The sequence below is a fragment of the Musca autumnalis genome, unplaced genomic scaffold, assembly GCF_047663935.1.
Source record: "Musca autumnalis isolate F117 unplaced genomic scaffold, ASM4766393v1 scaffold_1, whole genome shotgun sequence".
Classification (NCBI taxonomy): domain Eukaryota; kingdom Metazoa; phylum Arthropoda; class Insecta; order Diptera; family Muscidae; genus Musca; species Musca autumnalis.
The window spans coordinates 119,339,492-119,350,322 of NW_027411644.1; the positions used below are offsets into that span (position 1 = coordinate 119,339,492).

Here is a 10,831-nt window from a genome sequence, read left to right on the forward strand (position 1 = left end):
TGGGTTCCAATCGGATTAACCGAGACACTCATTGCGAACACACACACGTCTTTAAGTCATTGTGGTATGGGTCGTACAATCGCGGCACTTCGACAATATTTCTTTTGGCCAAATATGGCAAAACAAATCCGGGATTTTATCAACCATTGCACTGTTTGTAAGCAGACGAAGGCCCCAAATATAATATTGCGATCGAAAATGGGCAAGGAAACCATCACTGACCGACCGTGGCAGAAAATTTTTATTGATTTTATCGGACCGTTTCCGAGATCCCGTTTAGGCAACGCTTTTATTTTGATTGTTTTAGATCATTTGACTAAATTTGTCCTTTTAAAACCGATGGCCAAAGCCAATTCGAAAAATGTTGTGAAATTTTTACAGTCCGAGGTTTTTCACAAGTTCGGCGTGCCCCAGGTAGTCCATTCCGATAACGGAAAGCAATTTATATCCGCAGAATTCACTTCATTTTTAGATAAATATGGTTGTAAACAGATTCGAAACGCGGTCTACGCGCCACAAGCGAATGCGTCCGAGAGGGTCAATCGGACTATTATCGCGGCGATTCGATCGTATGTTTCGGAGGATCAGAAGGATTGGGATCGATGTTTATCCGCAATCGAATGTTCACTAAGATCCACTTTACACACCACAACCGGATTTACACCATATTTTTCTCTTTTCGGCACACATATGATAAAACACGCGAGTGAATACGATTTGGCACAGAAACTAGGGGTTTTAGAGGACGGCACTGTTGATATACTTCCGAAACACGACGTTTTAAATATAGTCCGAGACACGATTAAACAGAAAATTCACGATTCTTATGAAAAATCCGCGGCACGGTACAACACTCGAGCACGTGAAGTTAGCTTCAAACCCGGACAGGAAATACTTAGGAGGAACTTCGTCTTGAGTGACGCTTCGCGCCATCTTAATTCCAAATTATGTCAGAAATTTGTCAAGTGCAGAGTTGTTCAGAAGATAGGGACCTCACTTTACGAAATCGAAGACCTACAGGGTAGGAAAATAGGGGTCTATCATTCCAAAGACTTGCAACATATGGCACCTACAAAATAGACGCCCGGCTTTTACATTCGTGTTATGTGGGTTTTGTGATTTCTTTTGCTTAAATCTCAGGGTCGTAGTTCTTCCCCACGATCATGATATCGGTTGACTTCCCGAATCAGTTGACTTCGGCAGGCCTCCGACAACATGTTCGGGTTTGTTATGTCAGCCGATCATATTTCTTTTGCCACTCAATGAAACTTTCATAACAAATGATGAAAGTTTTTGCGGCACGTATCGAGCAACACCCTAATTACAGAGTTGATTGCGATCAGCTGTTCTTTCGTGTAATATGTATTCTGCCGGTTGGCAGGCCTGAGTTCGAAAGAAAAGAGGCAAAGACAGGTTTGCCAATATACGACATAATTTGTTGCAAATCATTTTTAAACGACGGTTGAAGTGCTAAGACGAAACAGGAAAAGATTAATTGTGTGGTACATGGAATGCCAGAACATTCCAACAAACGGCAAATTCACATAGCAGTGCAGGGAAATATTACAATTGGATATTCCAATTGGAGTGGGAAAGCCATTATTAATAATGTGAGTAAATTTATTGCGTGTTGTTTGTGACAAACACATTTTTAAGAAACATTTTGCAAATTTTCAGCATTTGCAAAAAGAAACTCACGGCACAAAGCCGAAGTACCGTTACCCGAGGGGCTGTACCACCACGAGGTTAACAGCGTTAGAGAAGAACCAAAACCACAACATTTTTCCACACCGACTTGTCAGCCATTAATGCCCACTTCTTTTATTCCGGAAAACTAACTTACACTGCACCCAAAAGCCGAACTGTCGTTAACAAAGGCACCACCGTTTGCAATTTTGTGCTTTTGAAGCCCGAAGTTTCATATAAATACTCCCCCATTCTGCAATTTTGTGTTTGTCAGAAAGCTCGTCATCATAAACCAGCGAACAACTGGCCAACTTAACATAAAATATTCTGAGAAGATTTACGTCGGCAACAACAGAGGCTGCCTTCAAAGAGTCAATCCGTCAACGCTTCGACAGTACCAACCATCCCGTGCTGTCTCAAACCAACATACCTTACCGGATTCCTGTCATCGTCACCAACACTCCAGTCACACTACAGTCTCAGTCAAATCCCATAAACTGCAAGTGTAATCTGGTGGAACAAGATTAAACATTAAAGTTGCCTTGTGCAGGATTCTGATGTAAGTACGTATATACCAGCCGGTACAGTCGTGACATTCACACCGTGAATATTTTCAATTCGAGGGTGCCCATTTCTTCCCCGTTACAGACAGGGATAGAAATGGGACCAGTTTTTTAATACATCATTCGACGGTCAGCCGAATATAGCCGCTAGTTCCCGGAAAAGATTCCTGAAACCTATTATAGACTTCAAAACTAAATTTCGTATAATTTATATTATTTTCTATCACGTGCGAGCCCTGAGTTCAGTTTCCAGTGCTTTCCATAACGGGATTCAATATGCACGTGTCAATATAACCTTTTTTTCATTCGGTTAGATTCAGATTCAAGCTTAATACCCATGTGCTCTTCCCTTTTGCAAAAGAAAACAAGAGAAACATAAATGGAATTTCGCGATAACAAATTGGATTGGGATTTTGGAACCAGACTTGATATGGAACTCGAACAAATTTCGGTATTGAAATGTAATTGTATTTCTAAATGAATTTAATACCAATTTCAATCCATATTCCGTACCAAATTTTATATCGAATTGTAATTGGATTTTTATTGGAATTTAAAATTCGATTTGTAACCGATTGGAATTCGCTTTTTGTGCCAAGTTTGAATGCGATATGAATGGAACATTTTATTGGATTTTGATATGAATTCGTAACTATTTCCAATTCATATTTTGTATCGAATTCAAATTGAATTTCATTGAGATACTCAAATTGAATTCAACATTAATTTCAATTCATATCTTGTATCGAGTTCAATTCGAATTTCTTTAAGATATTCAAATTGAATTCAATACAACTCAAATGCATATTTCGTATCGAATTAAATTTCCATTTTCATTGTCATTTCATTTTAATTCCATTGAGATACTCAATTAAATTCAACATTAATTTCAATTCATATTTTGTATCGAGTTCAATTTGAATTTCATTAAGATATTCAAATTGAATTCAATACAACACCAATTCATACTTCGTATCGAATTCAAATTGGATTTTATTGAGATCTCGCTATTTATGGCGTGTTTTAATTCGATATGAATCGAACATCATAATAAATTTTATTGGATTTTCATTTCATACTGAATTCAAACCCCTTTCTTTCCACACTCTGTGCCAGATTCAAACGAACTTTATAACGACTTTTTTTTTTGGAGGTTCGAAAACAAATACTGGACAGATTTCAATTCAGATTTGAATTCAAACCGAGTAGTTTAATGGATTCCATTGATCCTTTTTCTTTTAATTGGTATCAAGTCCAAATTTCGCATCAAATCTGGTACCGATTTCAGACCGATCGTTATCGTGAGTAATACTGTAGTTTCGAATCGAAACCTGACCATATGTTACATCTAAATCAAAGAACCGAATCTTGAACACATTCATGTTTAGATCCTTAAGTCTAAATCCAGTTAGTCATTCGATCGGATCAAAGGTCCAAAATAGAAGTTTGGACATACGGGGTTAAACTTTCATCACTGAAATTTCCTATCCTCAATATATCCTTAGATTTTTTTTCTAACTTAATCCCACATTAACAAATAAATTAATGATTTAACAAGAAGAGAAAATATTCAAAATCTATCTTAACAATTCGGTACGATGATACAATCGGGATTCTGACGTCAGTGGTAATTATGGTCAGCTAGTCGGTTCGAAATCCTAACTTCAGATTCTGTATTGGCTCCGTATTGGAAAAATTCTGGGTTCTGACTTGTCTCTCGTTTAACCGATGAATTTCCGAATTGAATAAAAGATAGCAATTCTTTGAACCCTGTTTATTTGCAATTGCGTTTATTTTCCTATGACCTCAGGGTCGCACGTGAGCGAACCTATATAAGATATTTATATACTTTTTTTTTACTTTCTTAGTTTTATATAAATTTTTATTGCATTCCATATTTGAATTTAAGCAGTATCCGTATATATCACCTTAAGTGTTACTCACTTATGAACTTAGCGTTTGATCTACCACTCCATGCATCCATATACTTATATATGGGTCGCCATATATCGGTAGGTGTATTGCTTTGAGTGAACTTCGAATGTTTAGGTGCATACTCATAGCTATACGAACATTTTTTTCTATAAATCATCTAATTTACCACAAGTTATTAATTTTTATTCGATTTGTTAGTGTTGATCCCAGTTTTATTTTCTTTAAGAAAATATAAACCGCCGAAACTGCGGCATAACCAATTATCTACTGAGCTCATTAGGTCATTAGGTCCAGATTCATGCATAGTGAAATTAAGGTGCAGAGTGGCACGCAAAATTGGGATGAACATTAGGTTCCTAATTGTTCAATCTTGTACATTTACATCTTATTTTTTTTACACTAATCCCCAAAGGGGCTATATGAATATAAATCTAAATTAAATTAGACCATAAGTTTTCTATGTTTATATAGCCGTTGAGTCTATATCAATAAACCTAAATGGATTTTTGAATTGTAATTGAATATAAAAACATGTACTGAGAAGTTATTTAAGGGAGGGTTGCAAAAAGGTTAGGGCATTCAGTCAACATTATCTTTGGGGGTTCTCAAATTTCTGAGGCCCATAATGGGGACTCGTTAGGAGTCCATGGGAGGGCATAAGGGTATCCTGCTCCATCTATAGGTACCCTACCATCCACAGCGAATACTACGGTTGTTACTCAGCAGCAACAATGATGCTTTGTGTGATTCGATGTTATTTTTTTGTATATGCTCGAATGTACCCACGACTAAGCCAGGCGATAAAAGAAAATGAAAATGATACACTTTCCATCTAGTATTTGGTTACCCAGTCACATTCGAGGGCATATTACAAATTTTCCAGAATTTTTTTCCGAATTCGGACCGAATTCGTTGCGAAACTCTAATATTTTGTTAGAATTTTCTTAGAAAATTTTTTCCGATTTCGGTGGACACGTCCATACAACTTTTGTACCGAATTCGGAAAGAATTCGGCATCAGAATCGGCAACTTGTGCAGAGATTCTGACCGAATTCGCAAAGAATTCGGAAAAAAATGTTAGCTGGGTTGTTTACATTTTTTTTCTTACACATTTCGCACACACACATTCTTAATTTTATAAAAATATGTGAGGAAACAGTAATTACTATACCATGATCAGATTTACATTAGGCAATTTTTCTTGATGGATTTTTTCGTCCCCTTTTATACAAACAATTCTGTTCGAACATTTTTCTTTCAAAACATTTAAAGTAATCTCAATTACGAAAACTATAAAAGAAATTAATTAAAAATCATAACATCTTCTTGAAGTAATGTTTGTATAATACAAATTAAATAAAAAGTATTTCTTGAACGAATTTATCAAAAAAGTACTTTATGTACGTTTTCGTTCACTTCCACATTTTGTTTCAACACTGACACAATTTACGAATGAGAACCAAAACGGACAACGCATTTTTGAGCAGGCAAACCTTATCGTGTGAAAACGTTCTTTGTGTTTACAGTTATTTGAAAAATGTAAATAATAGGGTTATGACTTTTTTACAACCTCACATCCCTGTGTCATATTTTGACGGGCTTTTGCATAAGATTAGATAAAATCTTAATTACAAGGTGGTTCGATAGAAAAAAAGCTCACGCACAAAAAGCTTTTAAAGTTTTTATAGATGAGCTTTTTGGAAAAAAAAATTTGGAGTCACTTTAAGCACATAAATAACTCAAAACAATCGTTAAAGCCACACGACATATCCAAAATGACATAAGCTTTTGTTCTCACCAATTTTATCGTCATATTATTACATATATATAATTTTATATCATATATAGCTTTATTCCATGTATCACATAAATTGAAAGTGCTTTGTGCGGGATCTTTTTCAATATTTAAATGGAATAAAAATTAATTTAGTCATTAATGGGCAAAATGTCACCTATTCGTGCAACAGGAAAAACATTTTGGAGCAAGTTTTTAATAGGCAAAAGTTCATTCATGTCCAATTTACATAAGCAACTTTTTCGTCATTTAGTCCCAATTTACATTGGGCGAGTTTACTTGCGGCAATTGTCATTTTGTAGGAGAGAGAGGTGAGGCATATGGTAACCCTTTGCCTCTCAGCACCCTCTCTCACCTACAAACTGACAATTGCCGCAAGTAAACTCGCCTAATGTAAATTGGGACTTAAGCTGAAAACAGATACAACGTTTGATTAAAGTTTTGCGTTGGGCGTCGAGAAAAAAACAACAACAACAGGGCGACGACGACACCAAAGTCCAGCGTTTATCTGTTTGTCGGCATATATTTCAAATGAATTTGAATTTTTCGGCATCATGCCCAACAGTGTAAAAACGGCCAAAACGACACAAAACTTTACTCAAACGTTGTATGTGGTTTCAGCTTTAGAGCTGTTTCGTCATTTATTTGCTAAAACAGGCAACATTTTGCGTCATTTACCATACAAAAATAAATGACGATAGCTACGTCATTTATTCTAAACAACGCACGAAAACACCATACTTTTATACGCAACCCTGCTTTTTCGTCATAAACTACCAAAAAATGCAACTGTTTTATGATGTCTTTGTTTGTTTGTGTGTGTTGTAGAAAAACAAAAATACTCAAACGATGACAAAAGTGAAAATAAATGTTTAAAAAATTTGCAAAAATTGTGTTTTTTTTTGTTTTTAGAATTTATTTAAGTTATTTGATACACATTTGTGTTGTGAAATTCCTATTCCCTGCAAACCATTTCTATCGCCTAAGAATAATACGCGATTTTCCTGGGCGAATAATTTTTCGAAGGCGATATCGCCTAAAAATCTTCCGCGTAACACCAACCTAAAGTAAATGTTTATGGAATGCGAATCGCGACCAAGATTCGCTGACGAATCATTTGGAAGATCTTAAGAAGAAGAAAATATAAACAAAAAATTAAAGGAAATTTATTTTTCATTCTTCTTCGTTTTTTGTTTCTTTCATTTGTTGTCTTTGATTTTTATACTTTTTGTTTTATTTTCTAATTTGTTATATTTTGTATCATTCCTTATGACATAGAGGTTTATACTGCTTCTCGGGCCTTTCTTAATTTCACTTGTCAAAACCCAGACATGTACTATGTTTGTCAATACTGATATTATAACACGTGCCATTTATACCAAAGTTATGCAGAATGTGCATATGAGAATTATAAGCAACCAAATCAATAATTGTAGTTACAATCGCGTGATCGGGGTTCGGAAGATTAATATATTATTTGGCTGCTCTAACAATAGCGGAACATAACACAACTTGGCGGAAAGATCGCCGAGAAGCATAACAGGTAATTTTCCGTAGCGATTGATTATAAACGATAATTTTTGAGAATCGTCTACCAATAGCAAATTACTCGCATGGGTGAATTTTATATAAAAATTCGCTAAAAGATCGCCGGAAAGAAGCGTTGAAGAAAAATCTGGTCGAAAAATCGTCCAACAATCTTCCAATGGTTTGCAGGGTCTGACTAAATATATTGTGTGCGTGTGTTTGTGTTATTGTATAAGAGTGTATGTGCGATTGTGTGCGTAAGCAAATGACGCAAAAAAAAAACAGATGTAAATACACTTCATTTGATTCTACGATTTCGTAAAACGAAATCATTTAATATGCATATGTAAATTGGACTTCACTCTCGCTACAGGAAATCATTTTTGAGAAGAAAAGGTCAAAAAGTCATAACCCTAGTAAATAAACGACACATGAACATAGTTGCCAATAGCTCTGTTCCTTTACGTTCAAGAATCTTCAAGTTTTACAACTTTTTACTCGAAAAGCGTTCCTTTACTTTAGGCACCATACAATTTATATGGAAGTAGAATACAACTTTTGCTACTTTTGCCAGTTTTACCATTTTCAAAAGTAAAGGAACAGACCAAATATTGGTACAGACTGCAATAGTTGCATTTTTAAGCCTTTTACTAATTAACTGCGTGTTGCGTGTGCGTTCAAAAATACAAAAACAAAATACATGTATTTCAAATTGACAACAAAAACAAATACATGTATTTTGTTTTTGTTTTTTTGAACGCACACGCAACACGCAGTTAATTAGGTAAAGGCTTTAGGAGCAAAAAGCAGTGTTGTATATCAAAATATTTCGATTTAATGCTTGGTTTACATTTACGAAATCCACTCGATTTCAACTGTCAAATCCATAGGTTAAACGTCAAATGAAATCCAGATGAGATTTCATTTGACGTTTGAGCTATGGAATTGACAGTTGAAATCGAGTGGATTTCGTAAATGTAAACTTAGCATAACATTTGATTTAAAACAAATCCAAGTTTTGAGTTGATTTAATTTTGTATTGCAAATCAGGGTGGATTTGGGTGGATTAAGCACTTAAATCGAGATAATGCCCCTAATCATCGTATAAGGGTATAGTCTAAACGGGCTATAAGCAGGAATGTCAACTGTTTTAAGGTAAAAGCTGCTACAGACCTATGGTGCGTATCATGGTACAAATACACAGGTAGCCGCATCGGCAATTGTTGGTAACATAAGATGTCAAAATTTGACATCAATTCAATGCAATTGACACATTATGTTACCATCAGCTGGCTTGATAATGCTACCTGTATTATTGTACCATGGTGCGTATGTAGCTGTCAGTGTGACCAGATTTGAAAAAGGGTTGAAGCTAAATCAGCATTAAAATAATGCTAAAATAAATATTAAAATGCCAAAAAATAATGCTAAATTTAAAAACGTTATTTAAAAAAAATGTACCCTCCACCACAGTATAGAAGGTATATTAAGTTTGTTTTTCCGTTTGTAGCGCATTGACGTAATCATTTGCGATCCTATAAAGTATATATCACACCTGTTCAACAAAAGGGTAGTAACTCAAAATTTTGATTTTTTCACTTTTTATCAAGAAACGATACATCATGTTCAACTCTACCTAGTGTAAAAATTTCGTATTGTTTTGTCTACTCTTCCGTCGAAAAATACTGTTAAGTAACTCTTCATGTCTTCAAAGTAACTACAGTCGAACCTCGATTATCCGTAATGTTCGGGACTGGAGGCATTACGGATAATCGATTTTCACGGATAATGGAGTAACACTGTTTCTCTTATATTTTTAATCAAAGAAATATATACGTTCTTGCAAATATTGATAAATAAAAGCAATTATGAATTTAATATGAAGGTTAAAAGATTGAAACTGATTTAAAATAATTGATTTTGGCATTGTATTTGTCTACTGAAATTTGGTCGAATGTATTATAATCCCGGATCATAAAGATTTTCGCGCTTAATCTGTGTAAAATGAACAAAAAATCTGTGGTTTCCTTTCACGGATAATGGAGGTTTACGGATAATCGATTCCCGGAAAATCGAGGTTCGACTGTACTATGTATCAAGAAAAGAGTTGTATTTCTAGTTGCACCCACGTATATCAGGTATTTACACCGCCATTTTTTTTCAACAAAAGAGTAGTATTTCGATTTGTTCCCTCTTTGTGTTATCAATCGCCGCCCATTTTTTCAGTTAAACGGACATAAGTCGAAATAATTCTTTGCTAAAATGAAGAATTTTTTCAACAAAATGGTAGTAACTCGAAAATTGATTAGAAATATAATTAAATACTTAACGATATAAAAATAAATATAATACTGCAGTATAGTGAACAATATATCCTTACGATGACAAAGTTTTTTTGTATAATATGCCTTTAATATTGACATAAACAGTTTTTTTCTCTACTGAAAACTTGGAAATTTCGAGTTGCTACCCTTTTGATGAACAGGTGCGATATATTCATGATAATAGTAAAATTCTTAGTCGATCTATGGATGTCCGTCTGCGGTAATCACTCTGGCATCCACAAAATTCAGATGGGACACTGAATTTTTGGAAAGATTCATCTTTTGTTTGCAGCCATGTCAAGTTCGAAGATGTACTATATCGGCCCATGTTTTGATACAGCCCCTACAACACGGTACCGGCAGTTCAGTTTCAGTTTTTTGCTGTTTTTGTCATGATTTGGTATTTAAGGTTCCAAAAACCTTCTTCACTAACAATTGTGGACATAGAGTCCACCTTCTGGAATAGCCCCCATAAAGCGTTATTACCCGATTTCCGGTATTTTGACGTTTTAAGCTACATCTTCAGACCTAATTAGTTATAGTTTGATATTTAAGGTTCCTTGTGGACATAAAACGTATCTACTAAAAATTGCCTACAATAGTTCATGTTTTGGAATAGTCCCATATAACAGAACCAACCGATTTCGGGTATCTTTTATGATTTTAGCTACATTTTCAGACCGAATTAGCTGTACAGTATTTAGAATTTAGGGTTGTCAACAAACTTCTCCATTAAAAATTATGGACATAGGTAGACGTTTTGGAATAGGTCCAATAACAAAGGCACCCGTTGATTTGATTTATTATGGGTGTCATCTGGGTTCAAAGTGGTTAAACAACTTCTTCACCATAAATCGCGAAGACATGTCCGCTTTTCGGTATGGCCCAATTTAACGGCACTATCGGTTTCTTTTTTCAGTTTTTTTCACATTTTCGGGCAAGATTGGGTGTCATTTGGTATTTATAGTTCGCAGTAGTTGAAAATTACTCCATCGAAAATT

At 34.9% G+C, this 10,831-nt stretch overlaps 1 long non-coding RNA gene across 1 annotated transcript; it reads left to right on the top strand.

The window, feature by feature from the left end:
- The first annotated feature begins 1,225 nt into the window (after nucleotides 1-1,225).
- Nucleotides 1,226-4,714, top strand: LOC141405460 (uncharacterized). The gene is made up of 2 exons (XR_012413204.1): nucleotides 1,226-1,610; nucleotides 1,678-4,714. It is a non-coding gene; the product is annotated as an uncharacterized lncRNA (long non-coding RNA).
- Nucleotides 4,715-10,831: the final 6,117 nt, after the last annotated feature.